General features: G+C 33.3%; 1 protein-coding gene and 1 long non-coding RNA gene across 4 annotated transcripts in view; both read left to right on the forward strand.

The window, feature by feature from the left end:
- Nucleotides 1-15,023, forward strand: part of LOC145965795 (uncharacterized) — a 407,995-nt gene that overhangs the window by 8,192 nt on the left and 384,780 nt on the right. The window lies entirely within an intron of this gene.
- LOC145964734 (uncharacterized) lies at nt 12,320-13,454 on the forward strand. Its single transcript, XR_014436545.1, has 4 exons — nt 12,320-12,330; nt 12,454-12,617; nt 12,951-13,097; nt 13,337-13,454. It is a non-coding gene; the product is annotated as an uncharacterized LOC145964734 (long non-coding RNA).

Consider the following 15,023-nt stretch of genomic DNA (forward strand, 5'->3'; position numbering starts at 1 on the left):
GAAATTCAATAACAGAGAGGTTCAAATGAAAGATTTATTCAAAATCAACATACAAAAAACGAAAATTTTACAAAACTAATGAGAATGAAACTTCTTGAAACAAGGATCTGCACACAATCCGATTTGGTTTTCTTTTTCATCCAGACAAATGGAACATACAAACCATGTCATTTGCCTCTTTTTGTTGTTTTTGTAGCATTCTCTACACCGCTTTCTTTTCATAACTTTTTTTGGAAAATGCAGCTGTTCTGGTCTGGTTTTCTCCTTTTTTGGAGTTTTATTTGGTATATCTTTCAGGAATGCTTCGATTATTGTCTCTCTTGCTTTCAAATAAGTTATTTTTGTCGTATTTGTTGCTTTGACGTGGTTATTGTACAGCCAACACGCGTTCCAAATTGAAACATCAAGGAGATGGAAAAAAACTTTCATGTACCATCGTATGGACTTTCGGGGAGTCACGTAGTATGAAACCATTTGGTCTGCCCTATCGATACCAGACATATTCTTATTATAGTCCACAATAATCTTTGGCTTTTCCCTTTCTCGTCCACGTTTATCCGTTATTGTGATCATCTGAGGCTTATGTTGGGTCGATATTGCCAACACATCTCGCTTGTCTTTCCATTTCATGACCACGATGTTTCCACGTCTTTGCCAGATATATTGTCCACGTTTCAGTTTCGCTTTGACTACTTTGACTGGTAGATTTTTGCGGTTAACTCTCAAAGTTCCCACTATGTGCGTTCTATTCTCCAATAAATAGACACATAACGGAATGCTGGTATAGAAGTTATCAACAAAAAGACTCCGACCTTCTTTGAGGTAATCTTCCATGAGTTTACTTATAACTGCTTGGGCATGGCCAGCGCTACCGTCTACTGTACCCTTTCCACAATATATAAGTATATTCAAAACAAAACCGTCTGGTGTAGAGAACTCATAAAATTTGATTCCATACTTTGCCGCTTTATTCGGGATATATTGGCGGAACGACAGTCTACCGCGCCAAAGGAGGAGAGCTTCATCAAGAGACAAGTTTTGTGGTGGAGCGTATATCTCTTTTATGTTCAGAAGTAAATGTTGCAGAACCTGATCAATTTTGTACAATCTGCTAGTGTTATTGTCCGCAGAACCATAAAAACATATACATCTCATTAGGATTTCAAACCTATTCCTACTCATTTTTTGACTAAATATTGGATGATTGTAGATTGGCTTTCGCTGCCAGTATGATTTGATGCTGGGCATATGAATGTTGCCCATCAAGAGACATAAAGCCAAAAAACACTTCATTTCGGTAACATCTGTGTCTTCCCATTTGTGCAAATAGGATTTCCTACGTTTGCATTGTCGCTTCAATGTATTGGCCCTTTCGTTTGTCCAATTTACAATTTTATTGATCAAATGTTCATCGAATATTTGCAGAAATAATTCAACAAAATCTGTGTCTGGCGGAATATTTTTCTGTAAGCCACTTATTCCAGTAAATGGATAAATGAAAGGGTCATCTTCAGTATCAGTCCAGTCACTATTGTTGTCTTCGTCTACACTTTGGCTACTTACACTTTCATTTTCCTCTTCAACTGGTTCATCATCAGATCCATCCTCACTCGAGGAACTTGAGGGCTCGTAATTGCTTCCAGAATCCTGATAAAATTCAGCCTCAGTTGCATCAGAATCACTTTCTTCCATATTCTTATTATCTATTCCATCGTCAGCAATTACTTCATCTGTTTCCGGTTCTACCTCCTCTGCAGGATCGTTATGTAAAGGCACATTTTCTTCTCTTTTTTCCTGTACATCATTTTCTACGTCCTCTTCTTTAACTGTGTCCATCTCTTCGTCCGAATTATCCAGATGATCATTCATGATTTCTATTAATTGGAAACTGTATTTATGCGATTATAAGAAGATAAAATGAACAATAAAATTTTCGTATTTTCTGTAAATTATCTACCGGGAAATATTGGTTTATGTTCGCATGTTTTCCAGCGTAATATCGAAAGGTGTTTTCCAAACTTCACTGTATACACTATCAGAATGCTGTGACAAAAACAATGTGCAAAAAACTTTGTAAATAAACGAGTAGATTCAAACCATGTGAGAAGGAAATATTACCGACTTAATGGACTAACGACATCTAGGAATTGATTTGATAAATCGTAAACAGAAACTGGTTTTACCATTTGAACGCCGATCGTCCATGTCACACATCTGTGACTTGACGCAATTTTGCATTGCACACCTATGTCACATATATGTGACGCGTGGGAGCGAACGTGTTAATGTACACACTTTGATCAAAATGATAAGTTCTGTCTGTTAAGAGGATGCCGGAGTCGCAGCCGAACTCCGACGGGTAGGCGCCCTCATTTTAACATAACTAAAAGGGTCGGTACATTACCAACACTTATAGTTATGTTATCGACAATATTGTCTAGAATAAAAAGACATGCATATTTTATTTAGGAAGAGCAATGTGAAAGCTTTCCTTTGTATTGTATTTAATTGTTTATTGAAGCAAAAGATATATTGCATTTTTATTGCTCTATCGTCTCGTACAAGCAACGATTTTAGAGCATAGATCTTTATTGCGTATATATATAAACAATTCTATTATTGCTCTCATTAGCTATGTCTTTCTTTTTATATATATAATAAAAATAAATGAAAAAATAATAAATGTTCCTTATAAATTTTATGAAAATATAATAAATATTACTTATAAGTTTTATAAATATACAATATTACATCTCAAACAATTAGTATAATTTTATATTGTTAGCTTTTGATTATATCGATTTAACAAACGTCGTGCATAAATTGTGATTTGTAGAAAGTTATATGCAAATATCCTTTTTATTGTACAGAGTATCGCAAAGTACTATATATGTATAAGCACTTGTGAAGAAAGCGCAGTAAATTGAAAAAAATCCCATAGCATTTTACGATTTTCGCAATAATAGAAATATTAAATAAAATCGGACGAATGTGTATCTCTGCGTGTGTGTCTAAAAAAGGGAGAGAGAGAGAGAGAGAGAGAGAGAGAGAGAGAGAGAAACGCTCGGCCATTCGAGCTATTGCACGGTCTAGCATGATAGACATTTTGTCGGCGCGCGGCAAGGGGAAGGACAGCGCGGCGCAACGATGACGGTGTAACCGATAGTAGCGGCGTACCCTGCTGTCCCTCCCCTTGCCGCGCGCCGACAAAATGCCAAACACACTGGGTCATGCGATAGCTCGAACGGCCGAGCGCTTCTCTCTCTCTCTCTCTCTCACACAAACACACAAACACACACGTAGATACACATTCGTTCGATTTTATTTAATATTATTATATAATTTATTTATTTTATAATTTCTATTATTGCGAAAATCGTAAAATGCTATGGGACTTGTTTCTTCAATTTACTGCGCTCCTCACAAGCGCTTATATATGTATAGTACTCTGCGACATTCTGTATATACAATAAAAAAAGATATTTGCATATAACTATCTACAAATTACAATTTATGCACGACATTTGTTAAATCGATATAATCAAAAGCTAACAATATAAAATGTTTTATGCAAATTGATGTAATGTCGTAAAATTTATAAATAATATAAATATCTTCTGCGACGTCTTTTTATTTTTAATTTTTCGATCCTCCTCGGGTGTTGGAGAGGAGGATGTTAATGGGGAGCGAAAACGCCGTCAAAAACACAAGGCGGATAGAGATACTCGCGCTCGGAGGAACTAAGATGGAGGGTGTTCTCGCGCGCGCCGCGGCGAAGCGAAGGCCGTCTCGAAATCTCGAAGATGGGCGCCAGATACGGTCTTCCACGTATCAGTTCGCAAAATCGTCAGAATAACGCGAAGAACGTTAGCCTGTTTCGCCACGGGCCGACCAGCTCACCTAACGGTAGAGGGGCAGGGTCCGTTGAAAAGGATCTAGAATTATTTTATGCGAAGCTGTCGGTGATTACGAAAATTGACGAACACAACGGAATTTAACACACACGAGAAACGAACACTCTAATAAATTACGCGAATTTAATATAAAAGAGAAGGTAACAAATTTATTTAAATAAAAGAAATATAATAGAAAAGAATATAAAGGGAAAGAAATAACAAGTTCTAGAAAGAAATAGTAATAATGACATAAATTAGCGAGACTGAATTAACGAAATATAACTGAGTTTAACATAAATGCGAAAATTTGAAATAACGTACAACAGATCGACAGCGGTGATAACAATAGCAATACGAAATCGAGATCATAAGACAGCGGAGATATTTATCGTCCTCCAGGCCCGTTTTTATGGTCGGACTTTGCGAAACCGAACGGCGTTTCGAGAGCGTAACGGAAATTTCGACAATCTCCTCGAGGACGCATTTAACAGATCTATTCCCTTTGTTACTCGCTCTTTTAATCGACAGCACTATGTTTGAAATGAGGTTAATAATTGAGCGATAGTAATCAAGCGATTTGCGAAGACGAAAAATCTCGCTTGCTACGAGCAAGATCGATTCACTCGGAATTCGATAGCCGTCGGACGCCGCTTCGCCTCTTTTCGGCGTAACGCTTTCTATCTACGCGAAACCCTCGAATTTCGACACTTTCTTAATCTATTATGCACCGCGACACACTCCAACGTACGACAAATACCACGCAAATACCACGCAATAAACGCAATTCGTACCAGTATCAAGAGCGACAAGGACAGCACGACATTTGCCACGTCGTCACACGCACACGGTCACATGTTCACATACACGCTAATTACAGACGAAAATTGCCCGGAGATCGATTGCGGGGATGTCTTACGCGGTTTCGACAACTCTTTTCGACAGCACGGATAGCGGACGCATTCCCCGCGATTTACCGCGCACGTGGTCGATATACGAGAGCCGGTCACTACGCGTTTTACGACACCCCGAATCCCGGAGAGAGACGAACGGTTCCTTATCAGCTACGGCCTACGTTACGATCGTCCTTGATGCCTCGGTCGCTTGTCTCCGGTCGCCCGAAATACATGAAAATCGCGAGCTCGGTACAATGCCCGAGCGACAACGAGACACGAAAATGGCGATGGCGACAGAACGGCCGGTCCGCGGACGGAATCGCGTACGTGGCGTACAAAATAGCAATGGGCAACCTAACCGATACTCGCTCCCGTTGACAGGGGATGATCCTCGGTCTCGTCCTCTCGACAACCTCGGCTGCGACACACAAAACGACAACGACAAAATACGTTTCGCAGAACGACTACAAGCTGAGAGCGCCCGCACCAGAGTGAGTCCCTGGATCTCGCGATCCAGGGTCGATAGCGGCGTCAATTCTGCGCGCAGGGGTGCGCGGATTAGCGGCCAATAGCGCCGCGACACGCGAGGTATTACTGCGCCCCGCGACAACGCCGTATCGGGGGCCGTAACGGCCCCGATAATTTAAAATTCCGAATCTCGGTGACCCTGTTATCCGCGGTCTTCCGGATGCTGGTCCTTCGTCCTCCGTCCTCGGAGGGTGGCGCCGATCCGGTCCGGTTACTCCGGTTCAAGACAGCTGTTTCTTGGCTGTTTTCCCTCCGTTATTTGAAGGGGGCGAAATCCACCCGCGACTCTGTTCCTCCGGCGTTGTCGTATCGGCTGTCGTAATGATTCCTCTTGGGCCTCTTCTGATTTCCCTCCGGCGGGTTGCCCGACGTACAAAAATGATACAAAAAAAATTATTAATACTAGCGCAAAAAAGGATAATGGCTCGTCTCTCCGGAGATTTCGCTACGGCTCTCGCAATCTTTTTCTGGCGCGGCCGCTCGGCTCGCGCCCCGTGAAGATTTCCGGGGCGGATGGACGCGCCTCGGGACGGCAACGTCACACTTCATAATACATTCTTTGTTTCAAAAGCATCGAAATGATAGATTTATATCGATAATATAATAGGTTTCATCGTCCATTTCCAGACGCAACCATAATATATATTTTTTTCGTCTCTCCGATATATGCAAATGAGATATTTGTACTGAGGCGTCTTTTTCTAACGATATTCATTGGAATATCGTGATCAGATATGATAAATGTAAGATATATGAATAATTTATCACTTTGGAAAAGGCAATTTACTTTCTGTTATAATTTAAAAAAAATGTTGCTTTGTACATTTTACATTATTGAAATATTTTTCCTTACAAGGATTTCCTTCTAAGGCTATAGTTTATAGTAGTATAGTGAAAGCCGCAGCATAAATTTCACAGCATTTGCTATCAAGTCGAAGCTTTTCAAATATTATATTATTTGTAGGCAACGGCAATGAAAGTAATTTTTTTTTAGGCACCAATAGACACCACATAGCCGGGTAGGCTATCGTACATTCGAAGCTTGGTGTCATCAAAAAAAATCGCCAGCGATCAGTATAATTTGCTCCAATAATTTGTTAGCTTTTGTCGCTATATGACATGCTACAGTTATATAAGAATTATCGCAATATATAGCACACTTTCAAAATAAGAATCCTCTTATAACGTGTAAAAATCGGTTCAGATTCATTTTATCTGGATTTTTATTCTTATCAAATATGCCTTTTAGTTGAGGCAGTGTCTTTATGATCTCTGAATTAAATTTCGTTTAAATTTCGCTTCCAGAATGCACATGCAAATCGTATCTGATGTAAAACATTTTTGAAAGTAACCAGCACACAAATTAAGATCGCTTCTCGAATTTTTTTTGAATAATCAACATACAAGTTAGATTGACTCTAGATTTTTTTGAATAACCAGCACACGAATTAAATCGCCCTTGGAATACTTTTCGAATAGCCAGCATCAAAATTAAATCACCTCTGGGTTTTTCTTAAACCAGCATACGAATTAGATCGCCTCTGGAATTTTTTTTAATAATCAGCTCACGAATAGATCGCCTCTGAAATAAATATTTTAATAACCAGAGCGCACATGCAAACCGCATCTGGTATGAAATATTTCTAAAAACAACCAGCACACGAATTAAATCGCCTCTGGATTTTTTTAAACCAGCGCACGAATTAGATCGCCTCTGGATTTCTTTTTCAATAATCAGCTCACAAATAGATCGCCTCTGGGATAAATATTTTTTAATAAACATTTTTTAATTAATAACTAGAGCGTAACTGCAAACCGCATCTGGTAAAATATATAATCTGTATATATGTATATATACTGCATATATATATATATATATATACAGATTATATATTTTACCAGATGCGGTTTGCAGTTACGCTCTAGTTATTAATTAAAAAATGTTTATTAAAAAATATTTATCCCAGAGGCGATCTATTTGTGAGCTGATTATATATGTATATATATATATTGTGTATATCTATAACTTACACAGAATATTTTCCACATTGTAACGCTGTTTTCGCGAGACTTGTTACGCGTATAATTGTTACGACGCCGCGCGACAGCGAGTATCTATGACGCGCAATACGAGAAAGAAAACATAGGAGTGTAATGCCTTAGTGTGCGCGTACATGTATACTGACGTATACTATTACACGCGAAATGGAAGAGAAGGATGATATGATATTGTCTCTCCTTGTCACACAAACAGATTGTAGCGCCTCCTATCGCGACATCGGGCAACTAATTTACGGGTCTGTTTTACTCTTTTGCCTCGATCTTACACAAACACATATGCACAAAAATTTTCTGCACCGAAATTTTTTTTATTCGACTATTAAACTTATTTCTAGAAGTTCATCTATATTCCTTCATATAATTACAAGCCCGGACTGATTCTATTTTGCACGCACAAACTGTAAAACTTTTATATTAAGAAATTATTGTTACGATCTGACGTCAGAAGTCGATAAAAAACCTATAATTTTCTAATTTTCTTTCGTTTTTAACAAAAAATCAATAGCTCCGGTGTATATTACTATGTGTACTTTAATCATGGAAAAGGATTTATTATTCCGTACGATCTATAAAAAAATTTCGGTGCAGAAAAAAATAATCGTTTTGTCGGTAAAATCGGACGGTCCGACATCCTTTTAATGCGCGCATGTGCATTGCGTCGTCTTTATCGTGTATTTGGCGCTAAAGTTTGACAAAAAGCAAACGCACGGCACGAGAGTTGAAAGTCGGAACAGTCGACTGTACACGTGTCTCTACGAATTCTTTTGTTTTCCTGTTATTAATATATGTGCTATGTGCGCGCGTGTTAAAAGTCTAAAGTGTTCGTCGCCGTAAGAAAGAACTTATTTATTATTTCGAAGAGTTTTGATTGATTCAACAAGAAAATGTAAGTATATCCTTATTAATATATGTGAAAACTTCTTATTAACACTCTTATTCGTTCTGTTGTTAACATTTTCATCAAATCACAATCACATCAAATTACAATTGAATACACGTTGTTACAAGGTTAGGTTATTAAGAAGGCAAATTATTAAGAAATTAGTTATTCACCTCAAATATGAAATTCTCAATAAGCATGGATATTTATTTTTTCTAATTATTTTTCAGTAGGTGTGATTATCTGCGCAAGTATTGCTAAGTTATTCTGAATTAATGAGCAAAATTAATAATATATAGGTAAGAATTATATAAAGTAGATTATTATATATAATCTTTTTTTCACAGCTTTGAAACATTACATTCCAAGTTTATAAGTGTTTGCTCAATAATTTTTCTTTTGCTTCAATAAAACTGAGAACTCATGTCAGTAAACATAAATATAATATGTTGTATGAACACATGTTACATGCATATTTATTACAATTTCCTAAATATAATATTAGATATAACATTAATAATATAACATATGTTTTGCGTTAGAATTTATATTGTAGTTAATATGATATATGCTATATCATATTAACTGATATATGCTATATCATATTAACTGCAATAAATTTTAACGTAAAATATATGTTACATTATTAAAGTTTGTTTCGCTTCAATAAAGAATCTAGTAAACACAGATATAATGTTGTATGAATATACGTTACATGCATATTCATTACAATTTCTTAAATATAATATTAGATAAACATTAATAATGTATATTATATAATGTATATTATAATATTAGATATAACATTAATAATGTAACATATGTTTTACGTTATATTGTAGTTAATATGATATATATGCTATATCATATTAACTACAATATAAATTCCAACGTAAAACATATTTTACTAATGTTATCTTTAATATTATATTCAGGAAATTGTAATGAATATGCATGTAACGTATGTTCATACAATATTATATCTGTGTTTACTAGGTTCTTTATTGAAGCGAAACAAACTTTAATAATGTAACATATGTTTTGCGTTAGATGCTTAATTTAATTAAATTAATTATTTATTAATTTATTAAATTAATTTATTAAATTAATTTATTAAATTAATTTATTAAATTAAATTAAATTAAACAATCAATATTTTTATAGCATTTATAAACTTTGCTTAATAATTAAGATAAAGATTATTTTTATAAAGATTTTTTTAATTACATTTCTTGACAAAATTATTAGATGTATTTTGTATTCTTTTTTATAATATTTGTGTAAAATTAAGAAACTATGACACTTTATCTTCGAGTTATACATATATAAACTGTTAAGTTTAACATTTGTTAAACAATAATAATGTAATAATCAATATTTAATTAAAAACTTATTAAGATTCTTTTTTTCACAGCTTGAAACATTACACTATCATTAAATAGAAGTTGTGAAAAAGTTGTGAACATATCATTAAATAGAAGTTGTGAAAAAGACAGCAGAGATTAATGATAAAGGTAAGAATATATATAATAATTAATAATTTAAAAAAATGCCAAAAATAAAACGACGATATTATCGACGAGCTAAAGAGATGACAGAGTCAACAATTAGCATTACGCAGAATATTATTTGTAATTCAGCTTCATTTGGAAGTGCATCCTCTACTTCAAGTAATAATATTTCATTATCCAATAGTACAAATTATGTATCAAATAATTTCTTATTAAAACAGAATATCTATAGTAATAATTATCAATAATAATTATCAATTGAATGACGATTTGGACAATCTTGAGCAAATAAATTCTATTAATAATTCTATTAATTTTATTAATTCTAATAATTCTATTAAGTCTATAAATTCTATTAATAATTCTAATTATTCTGAAGAAAGTAACGATGTTTTAGAAAATGAAAATATAAATGATAGCAATTTTGATATCAATGAAATAATTAATATTGTTAATTCTCCTAGATCTGATAATCTCATCGATGATTCGTCTAGTTTTGTTTCGTGGCTTCAAGAATGGGTTCTTAGAAATCGTATTTCTCATGTTGCATTAAATGAATTATTGAAACGTATAAAACCTAAATATCCGGCATTACCTTTAGATGCTCGTAGTTTGTTAAAAACTCCCAGAAAAGTAAATGTACAAAATGTAAGACCAGGGCAGTATTATCATTTCGGTTTAAGTAATTGTATCAAGCAATTCTTGTCGCGGTATTCTGTTAAACATTTGCAATGTGTCAAAGTTAATATTAATATTGATGGTCTCCCTTTATTTAAAAGTTCAAGTAGTCAAGTATATCCTATTCTATGTAATTTAGTTGAAAATTATAATGAAGTTAATATTGTTGGAATTTATTACAGAAATGAAAAACCTGCAGATGCAATGTTTTTTTGAAAGATTTCACAGACGAAGCAATTATTTTGACAACTCACGGTATAACAATTAATGATCACACTTATCCATTTAAAATTAATGCTTTCATATGCGATGTACTTGCTAAATCTTTTATTACATTTACTAAGGGTCATTCCGGTTATTACTCATGTTCAAAATGTACAGTAAAAGGAGAATATATTCATAATCGAGTATGTTATCCATATTTAAATAATTTTCTTTTAAGAACAAATAATGATTTTAGACTAAAATTACAAAGAGACCGTCATACGGGTACATCTATCTTAGAATCAATTGCTACAATAGATATGGTTGAAGATTTTCCGTCAGATCCAATGCATTTGCTTTATCTGGGAATTGTCAGGAAATTAATTGTTAACTTATGGTGCTTTGGAACACCTCGATCTAAACTATCATTTAATGAAATGTGTGAAATATCGAAAATGTTAGAAATTCAAAAGGTTAATATACCATACGAAATTAACCGGAAAACACGCTCATTATTTGAATGTAAAAGGTGGAAAGCAACTGAATTCAGAACATTTTTGTTATATACGGGACCTGTTGTTTTGAAATCTATTCTCAATTATAATAAATATATTAATTTTTTAACTTTACACGTAGCTGTTACAATTTTTTCAAATTCTAAACATATAAGCTGTTATTCAGATTATGCTAAGTCATTATTAGAATATTTTGTAAAAACCTTCATCATTTTATATGGCAAAGAAAATGGATCGAGTAATATTCACCACTTATTGCATCTTTATGATGACGTAATAAAATTTGGAACTTTGCAGGAATTTAGCGCTTTTCCATTTGAAAATTATTTGCAGTCAATTTTAAAAATGATTCGTAAAAATAATAAAATATTGGAACAAATTGTTTGTTGAATACGTGAGCAAAATTTGTGTGCTAATGATAATAAAAAAATTAAAAATAATTAATAATAAACTTCACAATCCGCATTTTAACGGTCCACTCATTAATAATTTAAATTCACATTTGGATTTTCAGACATGCAAACAATTTAATAAAGTTATGTTTCAAAACTATTCTTTAAAAACGGATGAACCTGATAATTGCTGTTCTTTAACTGATGGAGCTATTATAATTATTAAGAATTTTATTTCAAATGATAAAGATATTTTTGTAATTGGACATAAATATAAATCACTCAATGATTTTTATTCTGAACCCTGTTTATCATCTAAGTTAGGCATTTATTTAGTCGATAATTTTGGAAACTTACAGATTTGGAACTTAGAGCAAATTGCATATAAATGTTTAAAATTAAAATATAAAAATCAGTATGTTGTGTTTCCCCTTTTACATACGAATTAATTTACAATTGCGTGCAGTACTTTCTATTTCTCTTTTTCTCTATCTCTACCCTTCCTCTCTCTTTCTCTTTCTTTTTCTTTTTTATTCAATTTGTATGCTGCTCTTGTTGTTAAATTTTCTAGTAAAAATGCCATCGTGGACTGTGGTAAAGTTTACTGACGAGAATTCAGTTGAAGCCGTACCATCTTCGTGGATTCGTAGTAAACATTGTTTTTGGCCACCTTTTCAACGTGATAAAGTAATACAAGCAATTCGTAAAAATAAAGAGCCAGATATGGATTGGCCTTTATATGAAGTGACCATTTTCCGAAATAGCACTTATGGTACTTGAAATTATATATTTTATGAACTTATTATTCAGGATTTTTTAATTAATAAAAATCGAGTATTTATGAAGCAATTCAGTTGTTATATATTTATATAAATTGAATATTTATTTTTTTTAGAGAATTACATAACGGCGAGAGAGAAATGTAGAAAAGCCGAAAGTACGTCTGATTTAAATTCTGAAATGTCAGCTGGTGAACAAAAAAACAGGATAATTAAAAAAAGACAACTTTCTTCTTCAGAAGATGATGAATACAGTTATAGATTGCTCCTCCTTTGAAAGGTTTATTTAAATATTATTAAATACTAATAATTAATATAATTAATAATAATTTATTAAATATTAATAATTTTATAAAAAACATTTACTTTTTAATAAGAAAATTTGTACATTTACTTTTTAATAAGAAAATTTATATATTTAAATTTTCGCAAGTTATTGATTTAATAGTCATGAAATTATTAAAGAAGTTTATTCTAATTTTTCAAGGATTTTGTGCGCGCATACTTGTAATAATGTGATATCATGTATACATATACATCCTCTTTTTCCATTTTTTGTTATTTCCAAACAAATATTTAACGTTCTAATTTAAATATTTAAATGTTTATATAGACAATTACAAGCCAAGGAAAAATAATGAAATTGATGATGAAGAGGTGACAGATGACGCAGGAAATAACACGTTTACAGAATCCTATCCTGAAGAGTCTTCTCAAAATAGTCCGTTTCTAATTATGAAAAAGCCTAATCATATATATGGTATGTTCAATTATTAACAATTAATAGTTAATTACAAAGTGATATATGTACAAAAGATAAAAGTTTAAATGATTGCCATTCCACATGCGTTGCACTATTACGATATTATAATATTAAAAAATACTAAATACTCAATACATACATGCTTTTTTTCCAAGCATTTTTCGTTATTTCTAAACAAATGTTTTACGTTCTGTTATTTTAATTTCTATAATTTAAATATTTAAATGTTTATATAGACAATTACAAGCCAAGGAAAAATAATGAAATTGATGATGAAGAGATGACAGATGACGCAGGAAATAACACGTTTACAGAATCCTATCCTGAAAAGTCTTCTCAAAATAGTCCGTTTCTAATTATGAAAAAGCCTAATCATATATGGTATGTTCAATTATTAACAATTAATAGTTAATTACAAAGTGATATATGTACAAAAGATAAAAGTTTAAATGATTGCCATTCCACATGTGTTGCACTATTACGATATTATAATATTAAAAAATACTAAATACTCAATACATACATGCTTTTTTGCCAAGCATTTTTCATTATTTCCAAACAAATGTTTTACGTTCTGTTATTTTAATTTCTATAATTTAAATATTTAAATGTTTATATAGACAATTACAAGTTAAGAAAAAATAATAAAATCGATGGTAAAGAAGTTGCGGTAACGCCTGACACAAGAAATAATGCGACAGAATCCTATCCTGAAGATGCTTTTCAAAATAGTCCGTCTCTGATTATGAGAAAACCCTATTGTATAACAGATATTCAATTATTAACAAATTGTTAACTACAATTAAAGTGATGCGATATTATGTTTAAATAATGTTGTCACACACACACACACACACACACACACACACACACACACACGTACGCACGCACACGCGCACACAAATACACAATAATTTCTACTAATTATTTTACAAAACTATGGAAAATTACAGGCAAACAGCTGCGTGCTACACAGAAGGATTATTTCAAAGATAATTTTGTTGATCGAGGAAAAGAAAATAATAATTTTTAATTAATTGATTCAACAAAATGTACTTGTAAAGTTTGTCCAGCACACGTTGAAATGCAAAATAAAAATGGTATACATTTTATCTTTAGCTCATCGTGTATATGTGTTATATAAAATTATTTATAATGATTGCTTTTTCAGAAATATATTTTAAAGAAATAATTCGCCAACAGAATTATTTCAAGGCGCAATTATGGCAAACATGCGAAGACATACGAGACTTGAAAAATACAGGATTAAATCAAGCTAACGGAATTCAAAGACAAGAATCAATATTTTCGCTCCCATTAGAAACGGAAGAACAACTAGAAGAAATAGAACAATATTTACAAAATCAAGCTAATTTTGAAATATCGGTAATCTATTGTTTTTATATTGAATACTGTAATCTTTTAGGTACTTAAAAAATTAAAATAGTATTCAAAATAAATCACACACACATACACATACATACGCACATGTATACGCACACGCGTGCACACACACGTATACATTTTACCTAATACTCTTATATATAATTAAGAATTAAAATTATAAGATAATAGTAGTTGATACTAGGCGGTTTCTAACCCAGGGATCTCAGCGGGGGGTGAGGGGCGGGGGGGGGGTAATGACGTCACGCGGGGGGTAATGACGTCACGCGGGAGGGGGTAATGACGTCACGCGGAGGGGGGGTAATGACGTCACGCGGGGGAGGGGACCTCCCCGGTACACCCCCTCGCCCCTCACCCCCTTTACCCCCAATATAAGTAACAGCTCTCGCGGTATCCCCCTCCCCCCACCCCCACACCCCCAATATAAGTAATTCTAGATTTTTTCCGTTGGACGTATCCTTATCTCTCTCTCTCTCGCATTGAATTACTCGTTGCGCGAATTTATAAACAATATAAACA

Source organism: Camponotus vicinus, unplaced genomic scaffold (assembly GCF_025532165.1).
Source record: "Camponotus vicinus isolate PSW18456_S1 unplaced genomic scaffold, iyCamVici1.0 SCAF_14, whole genome shotgun sequence".
NCBI classification, from domain to species: Eukaryota; Metazoa; Arthropoda; class Insecta; order Hymenoptera; family Formicidae; genus Camponotus; species Camponotus vicinus.